A 14,747-nucleotide genomic window follows, 5' to 3' on the forward strand; every position below is an offset into this window, starting at 1 on the left:
GCCGCCGGCGCTTTTTGCCCCATTGTGCCCCCTGATTGCTGTCTCCCCGATCGTATTTAATCCCAGTATTGTGTCCATATTGTGTTTTTTCCTGCATTTGTGACTGTTTTTGCCCGATTTCTGTGCCTTTCGCCCCTTGTGCGCTCCTCGACCCCAGCCGCTGCTTCCTGCGGCCCCGCCCCCTCGCGCCCCCATTTGCCGCTCCCTCCCGCCTCCCGCCTCCCAGCTGCTCCTCCCTCCCCCTCCCTTCTTAATGGCTGGCGCTGCGCGTCGCCAGTGAGCGAGTTCGGACCTGGTTCAGGTCCTGAACTCGCCCCTCACGACCGCAGCACCAACCTGCTGCCTTCTGCCTCTGCCCCACGACCACGCTGCCGTCTGCGTGTTCGAAGCCCTCCTCCACCCGCAGGCATCCTCCTGCGCCTCATCCTGGTGGCTAGTGGGCTCACTTGACCCGAGTGGCCGCTTCCGCCGTCCCGTAAGTTTGTTTTTCAGCTTTTTTCGCTTTTCTGCGCCTCGCCGCCTGCGCTTTTTGCCCCATTGTGCCCCCCTGATTGCTGTCTCCCCGATCGTATTTAATCCAGTATTGTGTCCATATTGTGTTTTTTCCTGCATTTGTGACTGTTTTTGCCCGATTTCTGTGCCTTTCGCCCCTTGTGCGCTCCTCGACCCCAGCCGCTGCTTCCCTGCGGCCCCGCCCCCCTCGCGCCTCCATTTGCCGCTCCCTCCCGCCTCCCGCCTCCCAGCTGCTCCTCCCTCCCCCCTCCCTTCTTAATGGCTGGCGCTGCGCGTCGCCAGTGAGCGAGTTCGGACCTGGTTCAGGTCCTGAACTCGCCCCTCACGACCGCAGCACCAACCTGCTGCCTTCTGCCTCTGCCCCACGACCACGCTGCCGTCTGCGTGTTCGAGGCCCTCCTCCACCCGCAGGCATCCTCCTGCGCCTCATCCCTGGTGGCTAGTGGGCTCACTTGACCCGAGTGCCGCTTCCGCCGTCCCGTAAGTTTGTTTTTCAGCTTTTTTCCGCTTTTCTGCGCCTCGCCGCCGGTGCTTTTTGCCCCATTGTGCCCCCCCTGATTGCTGTCTCCCCGATCGTATTTAATCCCAGTATTGTGTCCATATTGTGTTTTTTTCCTGCATTTGTGACTGTTTTGCCAGATTTCTGTGCCTTTCGCCCCTTGTGCGCTCCTCGACCCCAGCCGCTGCTTCCCTGCGGCCCCGCCCCCCTCGCGCCCCCATTTGCCGCTCCCTCCCGCCTCCCGCCTCCCAGCTGCTCCTCCCTCCCCCCTCCCTTCTTAATGGCTGGCGCTGCGCGTCACCAGTGAGCGAGTTCGGACCTGGTTCAGGTCCTGAACTCGCCCCTCACGACCGCAGCACCACCTGCTGCCTTCTGCCTCTGCCCCACGACCACGCTGCCGTCTGCGTGTTCGAGGCCCCTCCCCACCCGCAGGCATCCTCCTGCGCCTCATCCCTGGTGGCTAGTGGGCTCACTTGACCCGAGTGCGCTTCCGCCGTCCCGTAAGTTTGTTTTTTCAGCTTTTTTCCGCTTTTCTGCGCCTCGCCGCCGGCGCTTTTTGCCCCATTGTGCCCCCTGATTGCTGTCTCCCCGATCGTATTTAATCCCAGTATTTTGTCCATATTGTGTTTTTTCCTGCATTTGTGACTGTTTTTGCCCGATTCTGTGCCTTTCGCCCCTTGTGCGCTCCTCGACCCCAGCCGCTGCTTCCCTGCGGCCCCGCCCCCCTCGCGCCCCCATTTGCCGCTCCCTCCCGCCTCCCGCCTCCCAGCTGCTCCTCCCTCCCCCCTCCCTTCTTAATGGCTGGCGCTGCGCGTCGCCAGTGAGCGAGTTCGGACCTGGTTCAGGTCCTGAACTCGCCCCTCATGACCGCAGCACAACCTGCTGCCTTCTGCCTCTGCCCCACGACCACGCTGCCGTCTGCGTGTTCGAGGCCCTCCTCCACCCGCAGGCATCCTCCTGCACCTCATCCCTGGTGGCTAGTGGGCTCACTTGACCCGAGTGCCGCTTCCGCCGTCCCGTAAGTTTGTTTTTCAGCTTTTTTCCGCTTTTCTGCGCCTCGCCGACGGCGCTTTTTGCCCCATTGTGCCCCCCTGATTGCTGTCTCCCCGATCGTATTTAATCCCAGTATTGTGTCCATATTGTGTTTTTTCCTGCATTTGTGACTGTTTTTGCCGATTTCTGTGCCTTTCGCCCCTTGTGCGCTCCTCGACCCCAGCCGCTGCTTCCCTGCGGCCCCGCCTCCCTCGCGCCCCCATTTGCCGCTCCCTCCCGCCTCCCGCCTCCCAGCTGCTCCTCCCTCCCCCCTCCCTTCTTAATGGCTGGCGCTGCGCGTCGCCAGTGAGCGAGTTCGGACCTGGTTCAGGTCCTGAACTCGCCCCTCACGACCGCAGCACCAACCTGCTGCCTTCTGCCTCTGCCCCACGACCACGCTGCCGTCTGCGTGTTCGAGGCCCTCCTCCACCCGCAGGCATCCTCCTGCGCCTCATCCCTGGTGGCTAGTGGGCTCACTTGACCCGAGTGCCGCTTCCGCCGTCCCGTAAGTTTGTTTTTCAGCTTTTTTCCGCTTTTCTGCGCCTCGCCGCCGGCGCTTTTTGCCCCATTGTGCCCCCCCTGATTGCTGTCTCCCCGATCGTATTTAATCCCAGTATTGTGTCCATATTGTGTTTTTTTCCTGCATTTGTGACTGTTTTTGCCCGATTTCTGTGCCTTTCGCCCCTTGTGCGCTCCTCGACCCCAGCCGCTGCTTCCCTGCGGCCCCGCCCCCCTCGCGCCCCCCATTTGCCGCTCCCTCCCGCCTCCCGCCTCCCAGCTGCTCCTCCCTCCCCCCTCCCTTCTTAATGGCTGGCGCTGCGCGTCGCCAGTGAGCGAGTTCGGACCTGGTTCAGGTCCTGAACTCGCCCCTCACGACCGCAGCACCAACCTGCTGCCTTCTGCCTCTGCCCCACGACCACGCTGCCGTCTGCGTGTTCGAGGCCTCCTCCACCCGCAGGCATCCTCCTGCGCCTCATCCCTGGTGGCTAGTGGGCTCACTTGACCCGAGTGCCGCTTCCGCCGTCCCGTAAGTTTGTTTTTCAGCTTTTTTCCGCTTTTCTGCGCCTCGCCGCCGGCGCTTTTTGCCCCATTGTGCCCCCCTGATTGCTGTCTCCCCGATCGTATTTAATCCCAGTATTGTGTCCATATTGTGTTTTTTCCTGCATTTGTGACTGTTTTTGCCCGATTTCTGTGCCTTTCGCCCCTTGTGCGCTCCTCGACCCCAGGCCGCTGCTTCCCTGCGGCCCCGCCCCCTCGCGCCCCCATTTGCCGCTCCCTCCCGCCTCCCGCCTCCCAGCTGCTCCTCCCTCCCCCCTCCCTTCTTAATGGCTGGCGCTGCGCGTCGCCAGTGAGCGAGTTCGGACCTGGTTCAGGTCCTGAACTCGCCCCTCACGACCGCAGCACCAACTGCTGCCTTCTGCCTCTGCCCCACGACCACGCTGCCGTCTGCGTGTTCGAGGCCCTCCTCCACCCGCAGGCATCCTCCTGCGCCTCATCCCTGGTGGCTAGTGGGCTCACTTGACCCGAGTGCCGCTTCCGCCGTCCGTAAGTTTGTTTTTCAGCTTTTTTCCGCTTTTCTGCGCCTCGCCGCCCGGCGCTTTTTGCCCCATTGTGCCCCCCTGATTGCTGTCTCCCCCGATCGTATTTAATCCCAGTATTTTGTCCATATTGTGTTTTTTCCTGCATTTGTGACTGTTTTTGCCCGATTTCTGTGCCTTTCGCCCCTTGTGCGCTCCTCGACCCCAGCCGCTGCTTCCCTGCGGCCCCGCCCCCCTCGCGCCCCCATTTGCCGCTCCCTCCCGCCTCCCGCCTCCCAGCTGCTCCTCCCTCCCCCCTCCCTTCTTAATGGCTGGCGCTGCGCGTCGCCAGTGAGCGAGTTCGGACCTGGTTCAGGTCCTGAACTCGCCCCTCACGACCGCAGCACCAACCTGCTGCCTTCTGCCTCTGCCCCACGACCACGCTGCCGTCTGCGTGTTCGGGGCCCTCCTCCACCCGCAGGCATCCTCCTGCGCCTCATCCCTGGTGGCTAGTGGGCTCACTTGACCCAGTGCCGCTTCCGCCGTCCCGTAAGTTTGTTTTTCAGCTTTTTTTCCGCTTTTCTGCGCCTCGCCGACGGCGCTTTTTGCCCCATTGTGCCCCCCTGATTGCTGTCTCCCCGATCGTATTTAATCCCAGTATTGTGTCCATATTGTGTTTTTTCCTGCATTTGTGACTGTTTTTGCCCGATTTCTGTGCCTTTCGCCCTTGTGCGCTCCTCGACCCCAGCCGCTGCTTCCCTGCGGCCCCGCCCCCCTCGCGCCCCCATTTGCCGCTCCCTCCCGCCTCCCGCCTCCCAGCTGCTCCTCCCTCCCCCCTCCCTTCTTAATGGCTGGCGCTGCGCGTCGCCAGTGAGCGAGTTCGGACCTGGTTCAGGTCCTGAACTCGCCCCTCACGACCGCAGCACCAACCTGCTGCCTTCTGCCTCTGCCCCACGACCACGCTGCCGTCTGCGTGTTCGAGGCCTCCTCACCCGCAGGCATCCTCCTGCGCCTCATCCCTGGTGGCTAGTGGGCTCACTTGACCCGAGTGCCGCTTCCGCCGTCCCGTAAGTTTGTTTTTCAGCTTTTTCCGCTTTTCTGCGCCTCGCCGCCGGCGCTTTTTGCCCCATTGTGCCCCCCTGATTGCTGTCTCCCCGATCGTATTTAATCCCAGTATTTTGTCCATATTGTGTTTTTTCCTGCATTTGTGACTGTTTTGCCCGATTTCTGTGCCTTTCGCCCTTGTGCGCTCCTCGACCCCAGCCGCTGCTTCCCTGCAGCCCCGCCCCCCTCGCGCCCCCATTTGCCGCTCCCTCCCGCCTCCCGCCTCCCAGCTGCTCCTCCCTCCCCCCTCCCTTCTTAATGGCTGGCGCTGCGCGTCGCCAGTGAGCGAGTTCGGACCTGGTTCAGGTCCTGAACTCGCCCCTCACGACCGCAGCACCAACCTGCTGCCTTCTGCCTCTGCCCCACGACCACGCTGCCGTCTGCGTGTTCGAGGCCCTCCTCCACCCGCAGCATCCTCCTGCGCCTCATCCCTGGTGGCTAGTGGGCTCACTTGACCCGAGTGCCGCTTCCGCCGTCCCGTAAGTTTGTTTTTCAGCTTTTTTCCGCTTTTCTGCGCCTCGCCGACGGCGCTTTTTGCCCCATTGTGCCCCCCTGATTGCTGTCTCCCCGATCGTATTTAATCCCAGTATTGTGTCCATATTGTGTTTTTTCCTGCATTTGTGACTGTTTTTGCCCGATTTCTGTGCCTTTCGCCCCTTGTGCGCTCCTCGACCCCAGCCGCTGCTTCCCTGCGGCCCCGCCCCCCTCGCGCCCCCATTTGCCGCTCCCTCCCGCCTCCCGCCTCCCAGCTGCTCCTCCCTCCCCCCTCCCTTCTTAATGGCTGGCGCTGCGCGTCGCCAGTGAGCGAGTTCGGACCTGGTTCAGGTCCTGAACTCGCCCCTCACGACCGCAGCACCAACCTGCTGCCTTCTGCCTCTGCCCCACGACCACGCTGCCGTCTGCGTGTTCGAGGCCCTCCTCCACCCGCAGGCATCCTCCTGCGCCTCATCCCTGGTGGCTAGTGGGCTCACTTGACCCGAGTGCCGCTTCCGCCGTCCCGTAAGTTTGTTTTTCAGCTTTTTTCCGCTTTTCTGCGCCTCGCCGCGGCGCTTTTTGCCCCATTGTGCCCCCCTGATTGCTGTCTCCCCGATCGTATTTAATCCCAGTATTGTGTCCATATTGTGTTTTTTCCTGCATTTGTGACTGTTTTTGCCCGATTTCTGTGCCTTTCGCCCCTTGTGCGCTCCTCGACCCCAGCCGCTGCTTCCCTGCGGCCCCGCCCCCCTCGCGCCCCCATTTGCCGCTCCCTCCCGCCTCCCGCCTCCCAGCTGCTCCTCCCTCCCCCCCTCCCTTCTTAATGGCTGGCGCTGCGCGTCGCCAGTGAGCGAGTTCGGACCTGGTTCAGGTCCTGAACTCGCCCCTCACGACCGCAGCACCAACCTGCTGCCTTCTGCCTCTGCCCCACGACCACGCTGCCGTCTGCGTGTTCGAGGCCCTCCTCCACCCGCAGGCATCCTCCTGCGCCTCATCCCTGGTGGCTAGTGGGCTCACTTGACCCGAGTGCCGCTTCCGCCGTCCCGTAAGTTGTTTTTCAGCTTTTTTTCCGCTTTTCTGCGCCTCGCCGCCGGCGCTTTTTGCCCCATTGTGCCCCCCTGATTGCTGTCTCCCCGATCGTATTTAATCCCAGTATTGTGTCCATATTGTGTTTTTTCCTGCATTTGTGACTGTTTTTGCCCGATTTCTGTGCCTTTCGCCCCTTGTGCGCTCCTCGACCCCAGCCGCTGCTTCCCTGCGGCCCCGCCCCCCTCGCGCCCCCATTTGCCGCTCCCTCCCGCCTCCCCGCCTCCCAGCTGCTCCTCCCTCCCCCCTCCCTTCTTAATGGCTGGCGCTGCGCGTCGCCAGTGAGCGAGTTCGGACCTGGTTCAGGTCCTGAACTCGCCCCTCACGACCGCAGCACCAACCTGCTGCCTTCTGCTCTGCCCCACGACCACGCTGCCGTCTGCGTGTTCGAGGCCCTCCTCCACCCGCAGGCATCCTCCTGCGCCTCATCCCTGGTGGCTAGTGGGCTCACTTGACCCGAGTGCCGCTTCCGCCGTCCCGTAAGTTTGTTTTTCAGCTTTTTTCCGCTTTTCTGCGCCTCGCCGCCGGCGCTTTTTGCCCATTGTGCCCCCCTGATTGCTGTCTCCCCGATCGTATTTAATCCCAGTATTTTGTCCATATTGTGTTTTTTCCTGCATTTGTGACTGTTTTTGCCCGATTTCTGTGCCTTTCGCCCCTTGTGCGCTCCTCGACCCCAGCCGCTGCTTCCCTGCGGCCCCGCCCCCCTCGCGCCCCCATTTGCCGCTCCCTCCCGCCTCCCGCCTCCCAGCTGCTCCTCCCTCCCCCCTCCCTTCTTAATGGCTGGCGCTGCGCGTCGCCAGTGAGCGAGTTCGGACCTGGTTCAGGTCCTGAACTCGCCCCTCACGACCGCAGCACCAACCTGCTGCCTTCTGCCTCTGCCCCACGACCACGCTGCCGTCTGCGTGTTCGAGGCCCTCCTCCACCCGCAGGCATCCTCCTGCGCCTCATCCCTGGTGGCTAGTGGGCTCACTTGACCCGAGTGCCGCTTCCGCCGTCCCGTAAGTTTGTTTTTCAGCTTTTTTCCGCTTTTCTGCGCCTCGCCGCCGGCGCTTTTTGCCCCATTGTGCCCCCCTGATTGCTGTCTCCCCGATCGTATTTAATCCCAGTATTGTGTCCATATTGTGTTTTTTCCTGCATTTGTGACTGTTTTTGCCCGATTTCTGTGCCTTTCGCCCCTTGTGCGCTCCTCGACCCCAGCCGCTGCTTCCCTGCGGCCCCGCCCCCCTCGCGCCCCCATTTGCCGCTCCCTCCCGCCTCCCGCCTCCCAGCTGCTCCTCCCTCCCCCCTCCCTTCTTAATGGCTGGCGCTGCGCGTCGCCAGTGAGCGAGTTCGGACCTGGTTCAGGTCCTGAACTCGCCCCTCACGACCGCAGCACCAACCTGCTGCCTTCTGCCTCTGCCCCACGACCACGCTGCCGTCTGCGTGTTCGAGGCCCTCCTCCACCCGCAGGCATCCTCCTGCGCCTCATCCCTGGTGGCTAGTGGGCTCACTTGACCCGAGTGCCGCTTCCGCCGTCCGTAAGTTTGTTTTTCAGCTTTTTTCCGCTTTTCTGCGCCTCGCCGCCGGCGCTTTTTGCCCCATTGTGCCCCCTGATTGCTGTCTCCCCGATCGTATTTAATCCAGTATTTTGTCCATATTGTGTTTTTTCCTGCATTTGTGACTGTTTTTGCCCGATTTCTGTGCCTTTCGCCCCTTGTGCGCTCCTCGACCCCAGCCGCTGCTTCCTGCGGCCCCGCCCCCCTCGCGCCCACCATTTGCCGCTCCCTCCCGCCTCCCGCCTCCCAGCTGCTCCTCCCTCCCCCCTCCCTTCTTAATGGCTGGCGCTGCGCGTCGCCAGTGAGCGAGTTCGGACCTGGTTCAGGTCCTGAACTCGCCCCTCACGACCGCAGCACCAACCTGCTGCCTTCTGCCTCTGCCCCACGACCACGCTGCCGTCTGCGTGTTCGGGGCCCTCCTCCACCCGCAGGCATCCTCCTGCGCCTCATCCCTGGTGGCTAGTGGGCTCACTTGACCCGAGTGCCGCTTCCGCCGTCCCGTAAGTTTGTTTTTCAGCTTTTTTCCGCTTTTCTGCGCCTCGCCGCCGGCGCTTTTGCCCCATTGTGCCCCCCTGATTGCTGTCTCCCCGATCGTATTTAATCCCAGTATTGTGTCCATATTGTGTTTTTTTCCTGCATTTGTGACTGTTTTTGCCCGATTTCTGTGCCTTTCGCCCCTTTGCGCTCCTCGACCCCAGCCGCTGCTTCCCTGCGGCCCCGCCCCCCTCGCGCCCCCCATTTGCCGCTCCCTCCCGCCTCCCGCCTCCCAGCTGCTCCTCCCTCCCCCTCCCTTCTTAATGGCTGGCGCTGCGCGTCGCCAGTGAGCGAGTTCGGACCTGGTTCAGGTCCTGAACTCGCCCCTCACGACCGCAGCACCAACCTGCTGCCTTCTGCCTCTGCCCCACGACCACGCTGCCGTCTGCGTGTTCGAGGCCCTCCTCCACCCGCAGGCATCCTCCTGCGCCTCATCCCTGGTGGCTAGTGGGCTCACTTGACCCGAGTGCCGCTTCCGCCGTCCCGTAAGTTTGTTTTTCAGCTTTTTTCCGCTTTTCTGCGCCTCGCCGCCGGCGCTTTTTGCCCCATTGTGCCCCCCTGATTGCTGTCTCCCCGATCGTATTTAATCCCAGTATTTTGTCCATATTGTGTTTTTTCCTGCATTTGTGACTGTTTTTGCCCGATTTCTGTGCCTTTCGCCCCTTGTGCGCTCCTCGACCCCAGCCGCTGCTTCCCTGCAGCCCCGCCCCCCTCGCGCCCCCCATTTGCCGCTCCCTCCCGCCTCCCGCCTCCCAGCTGCTCCTCCCTCCCCCCTCCCTTCTTAATGGCTGGCGCTGCGCGTCGCCAGTGAGCGAGTTCGGACCTGGTTCAGGTCCTGAACTCGCCCCTCACGACCGCAGCACCAACCTGCTGCCTTCTGCCTCTGCCCCACGACCACGCTGCCGTCTGCGTGTTCGAGGCCCTCCTCCACCCGCAGGCATCCTCCTGCGCCTCATCCCTGGTGGCTAGTGGGCTCACTTGACCCGAGTGCCGCTTCCGCCGTCCCGTAAGTTTGTTTTTCAGCTTTTTTCCGCTTTTCTGCGCCTCGCCGACGGCGCTTTTTGCCCCATTGTGCCCCCCTGATTGCTGTCTCCCCGATCGTATTTAATCCCAGTATTGTGTCCATATTGTGTTTTTTCCTGCATTTGTGACTGTTTTTGCCCGATTTCTGTGCCTTTCGCCCCTTGTGCGCTCCTCGACCCCAGCCGCTGCTTCCCTGCGGCCCCCGCCCCCCTCGCGCCCCCATTTGCCGCTCCCTCCCGCCTCCCGCCTCCCAGCTGCTCCTCCCTCCCCCCTCCCTTCTTAATGCTGGCGCTGCGCGTCGCCAGTGAGCGAGTTCGGACCTGGTTCAGGTCCTGAACTCGCCCCTCACGACCGCAGCACCAACCTGCTGCCTTCTGCCTCTGCCCCACGACCACGCTGCCGTCTGCGTGTTCGAGGCCCTCCTCCACCCGCAGGCATCCTCCTGCGCCTCATCCCTGGTGGCTAGTGGGCTCACTTGACCCGAGTGCCGCTTCCGCCGTCCCGTAAGTTTGTTTTTCAGCTTTTTTCCGCTTTTCTGCGCCTCGCCGCCGGCGCTTTTTGCCCCATTGTGCCCCCCTGATTGCTGTCTCCCGATCGTATTTAATCCCAGTATTGTGTCCATATTGTGTTTTTTCCTGCATTTGTGACTGTTTTTGCCGATTTCTGTGCCTTTCGCCCCTTGTGCGCTCCTCGACCCCAGCCGCTGCTTCCCTGCGGCCCCGCCCCCCTCGCGCCCCCATTTGCCGCTCCCTCCCGCCTCCCGCCTCCCAGCTGCTCCTCCCTCCCCCCTCCCTTCTTAATGGCTGGCGCTGCGCGTCGCCAGTGAGCGAGTTCGGACCTGGTTCAGATCCTGAACTCGCCCCTCACGACCGCAGCACCAACCTGCTGCCTTCTGCCTCTGCCCCACGACCACGCTGCCGTCTGCGTGTTCGAGGCCCTCCTCCACCCGCAGGCATCCTCCTGCGCCTCATCCCTGGTGGCTAGTGGGCTCACTTGACCCGAGTGCCGCTTCCGCCGTCCCGTAAGTTTGTTTTTCAGCTTTTTTCCGCTTTTCTGCGCCTCGCCGCCGGCGCTTTTTGCCCCATTGTGCCCCCTGATTGCTGTCTCCCCGATCGTATTTAATCCCAGTATTGTGTCCATATTGTGTTTTTTCCTGCATTTGTGACTGTTTTTGCCCGATTTCTGTGCCTTTCGCCCCTTGTGCGCTCCTCGACCCCAGCCGCTGCTTCCCTGCGCCCCCGCCCCCCTCGCGCCCCCATTTGCCGCTCCCTCCCGCCTCCCGCCTCCCAGCTGCTCCTCCCTCCCCCCTCCCTTCTTAATGGCTGGCGCTGCGCGTCGCCAGTGAGCGAGTTCGGACCTGGTTCAGGTCCTGAACTCGCCCCTCACGACCGCAGCACCAACCTGCTGCCTTCTGCCTCTGCCCCACGACCACGCTGCCGTCTGCGTGTTCGAGGCCCTCCTCCACCCGCAGGCATCCTCCTGCGCCTCATCCCTGGTGGCTAGTGGGCTCACTTGACCCGAGTGCCGCTTCCGCCGTCCCGTAAGTTTGTTTTTCAGCTTTTTTCCGCTTTTCTGCGCCTCGCCGCCGGCGCTTTTTGCCCCATTGTGCCCCCCTGATTGCTGTCTCCCCGATCGTATTTAATCCCAGTATTTTGTCCATATTGTGTTTTTTCCTGCATTTGTGACTGTTTTTGCCCGATTTCTGTGCCTTTCGCCCCTTGTGCGCTCCTCGACCCCAGCCGCTGCTTCCCTGCGGCCCCGCCCCCCTCGCGCCCCCATTTGCCGCTCCCTCCCGCCTCCCGCCTCCCAGCTGCTCCTCCCTCCCCCCTCCCTTCTTAATGGCTGGCGCTGCGCGTCGCCAGTGAGCGAGTTCGGACCTGGTTCAGGTCCTGAACTCGCCCCTCACGACCGCAGCACCAACCTGCTGCCTTCTGCCTCTGCCCCACGACCACGCTGCCGTCTGCGTGTTCGAGGCCCTCCTCCACCCGCAGGCATCCTCCTGCGCCTCATCCCTGGTGGCTAGTGGGCTCACTTGACCCGAGTGCCGCTTCCGCCGTCCCGTAAGTTTGTTTTTCAGCTTTTTTCCGCTTTTCTGCGCCTCGCCGCCGGCGCTTTTTGCCCCATTGTGCCCCCCTGATTGCTGTCTCCCCGATCGTATTTAATCCCAGTATTGTGTCCATATTGTGTTTTTTCCTGCATTTGTGACTGTTTTTGCCCGATTTCTGTGCCTTTCGCCCCTTGTGCGCTCCTCGACCCCAGCCGCTGCTTCCCTGCGGCCCCGCCCCCCTCGCGCCCCCATTTGCCGCTCCCTCCCGCCTCCCGCCTCCCAGCTGCTCCTCCCTCCCCCCTCCCTTCTTAATGGCTGGCGCTGCGCGTCGCCAGTGAGCGAGTTCGGACCTGGTTCAGGTCCTGAACTCGCCCCTCACGACCGCAGCACCAACCTGCTGCCTTCTGCCTCTGCCCCACGACCACGCTGCCGTCTGCGTGTTCGAGGCCCTCCTCCACCCGCAGGCATCCTCCTGCGCCTCATCCCTGGTGGCTAGTGGGCTCACTTGACCCGAGTGCCGCTTCCGCCGTCCCGTAAGTTTGTTTTTCAGCTTTTTTCCGCTTTTCTGCGCCTCGCCGCCGGCGCTTTTTGCCCCATTGTGCCCCCCTGATTGCTGTCTCCCCGATCGTATTTAATCCCAGTATTGTGTCCATATTGTGTTTTTTCCTGCATTTGTGACTATTTTTGCCCGATTTCTGTGCCTTTCGCCCCTTGTGCGCTCCTCGACCCCAGCCGCTGCTTCCCTGCGGCCCCGCCCCCCTCGCGCCCCCACTTGCCGCTCCCTCCCGCCTCCCGCCTCCCAGCTGCTCCTCCCTCCCCCCTCCCTTCTTAATGGCTGGCGCTGCGCGTCGCCAGTGAGCGAGTTCGGACCTGGTTCAGGTCCTGAACTCGCCCCTCACGACCGCAGCACCAACCTGCTGCCTTCTGCCTCTGCCCCACGACCACGCTGCCGTCTGCGTGTTCGAGGCCCTCCTCCACCCGCAGGCATCCTCCTGCGCCTCATCCCTGGTGGCTAGTGGGCTCACTTGACCCGAGTGCCGCTTCCGCCGTCCCGTAAGTTTGTTTTTCAGCTTTTTTCCGCTTTTCTGCGCCTCGCCGCCGGCGCTTTTTGCCCCATTGTGCCCCCCTGATTGCTGTCTCCCCGATCGTATTTAATCCCAGTATTGTGTCCATATTGTGTTTTTTCCTGCATTTGTGACTGTTTTTGCCCGATTTCTGTGCCTTTCGCCCCTTGTGCGCTCCTCGACCCCAGCCGCTGCTTCCCTGCGGCCCCGCCCCCCTCGCGCCCCCATTTGCCGCTCCCTCCCGCCTCCCGCCTCCCAGCTGCTCCTCCCTCCCCCCTCCTTTCTTAATGGCTGGCGCTGCGCGTCGCCAGTGAGCGAGTTCGGACCTGGTTCAGGTCCTGAACTCGCCCCTCACGACCGCAGCACCAACCTGCTGCCTTCTGCCTCTGCCCCACGACCACGCTGCCGTCTGCGTGTTCGAGGCCCTCCTCCACCCGCAGGCATCCTCCTGCGCCTCATCCCTGGTGGCTAGTGGGCTCACTTGACCCGAGTGCCGCTTCCGCCGTCCCGTAAGTTTGTTTTTCAGCTTTTTTCTGCTTTTCTGCGCCTCGCCGCCGGCGCTTTTTGCCCCATTGTGCCCCCCTGATTGCTGTCTCCCCGATCGTATTTAATCCCAGTATTTTGTCCATATTGTGTTTTTTCCTGCATTTGTGACTGTTTTTGCCCGATTTCTGTGCCTTTCGTCCCTTGTGCGCTCCTCGACCCCAGCCGCTGCTTCCCTGCGGCCCCGCCCCCCTCGCGCCCCCATTTGCCGCTCCCTCCCGCCTCCCGCCTCCCAGCTGCTCCTCCCTCCCCCCTCCCTTCTTAATGGCTGGCGCTGCGCGTCGCCAGTGAGCGAGTTCGGACCTGGTTCAGGTCCTGAACTAGCCCCTCACGACCGCAGCACCAACCTGCTGCCTTCTGCCTCTGCCCCACGACCACGCTGCCGTCTGCGTGTTCGAGGCCCTCCTCCACCCGCAGGCATCCTCCTGCGCCTCATCCCTGGTGGCTAGTGGGCTCACTTGACCCGAGTGCCGCTTCCGCCGTCCCGTAAGTTTGTTTTTCAGCTTTTTTCCGCTTTTCTGCGCCTCGCCGCCGGCGCTTTTTGCCCCATTGTGCCCCCCTGATTGCTGTCTCCCCGATCGTATTTAATCCCAGTATTGTGTCCATATTGTGTTTTTTCCTGCATTTGTGACTGTTTTTGCCCGATTTCTGTGCCTTTCGCCCCTTGTGCGCTCCTCGACCCCAGCCGCTGCTTCCCTGCGGCCCCGCCCCCCTCGCGCCCCCATTTGCCGCTCCCTCCCGCCTCCCGCCTCCCAGCTGCTCCTCCCTCCCCCCTCCCTTCTTAATGGCTGGTGCTGCGCGTCCGCGCCGCTGGCGCGCCGGAGGCGCGCCAGAGGCAAGCCCGTCTGCGCCCGTCCGCGCCTGTACCGCGCCCAGCGCCACCCCCCCTGGTCCTCGCGCCTCCCGCGCCCACTTCTCGGCCGAAGAGCTCCGCGCCCTCAACCGCGGGCCCTCCACTGAATGCTTCCGGGCATCCCCGAAGCTCCTCAAGACCTGGCTCTTCGACCGCTAAACAGCCTCTCCACCCCCCCCCCCCCACCTCAGCGCCTCGAAACCCTAACGGGTACATAGCGCGCTTTATAAATACTATGATTGATTGATTGATTGATTGATTGAAGGCTGCTAAGAGTACCAGTAGGACCAGTTCTCAAAGGTTGTTGTCATTCAGTTTGTATTGAAAGAGGACAGTGATGATTTACATAGCTCCTTGCATGGGATGAAAGCCAGATTTTCTATTGAGCACCATGCTGACTTCCACAAATGCTGAAAGTAGCCATAACTACTTTTTTTTTAACTGTTTAGCTGGGTACGGCAGGAATTATATTGAACTGTATTGCTCTGATCTGCTGGACCTGTTTGTGCTTTTTCTTTAGGGGATTTACTAGAGCGTGATTTAAATGAAAAGCCATATAGGTGAAAGACTAAAGCAGGCAACCAACTGTCTCATAAGTGTCATCAATGTCCTTAAAGTGAGAGGCCAGACACCAATGATTAGGAGATCCAGATTTTTGACTGGTCGTAATGAGGGAAGTCAGATCTCTCAACAACACTGCGGTGAAGTTTTGGCAGAATAGATCTTGCTTGGTTTAAGTGAAGTAGATAGGGGTGTGAAAATTAGGCTAGACCATTTAAGGCTCTCCATTCTGCTTCCAAATTTCTTTTTCAGTCTGAAATCTCTTTTTTGAACCATTTATGGATTTTATGGAGATTAATCTTCTACAAATAGATGGTGATTTGTAGGGGGAATGTTATTTTGCACATCCATAATGTATCGGA

At 61.6% G+C, this 14,747-nt stretch overlaps 1 protein-coding gene across 2 annotated transcripts in view; it reads right to left on the bottom strand.

The window, feature by feature from the left end:
- The window catches only part of SPTBN4 (spectrin beta, non-erythrocytic 4), a 1,652,494-nt gene that overhangs the window by 1,515,440 nt on the left and 122,307 nt on the right, over positions 1 to 14,747 (bottom strand). The gene's annotated exons all lie outside the window — the stretch shown is intronic.

The sequence above is a fragment of the Pleurodeles waltl genome, chromosome 9, assembly GCF_031143425.1.
Source record: "Pleurodeles waltl isolate 20211129_DDA chromosome 9, aPleWal1.hap1.20221129, whole genome shotgun sequence".
NCBI lineage: Eukaryota > Metazoa > Chordata > Amphibia > Caudata > Salamandridae > Pleurodeles > Pleurodeles waltl.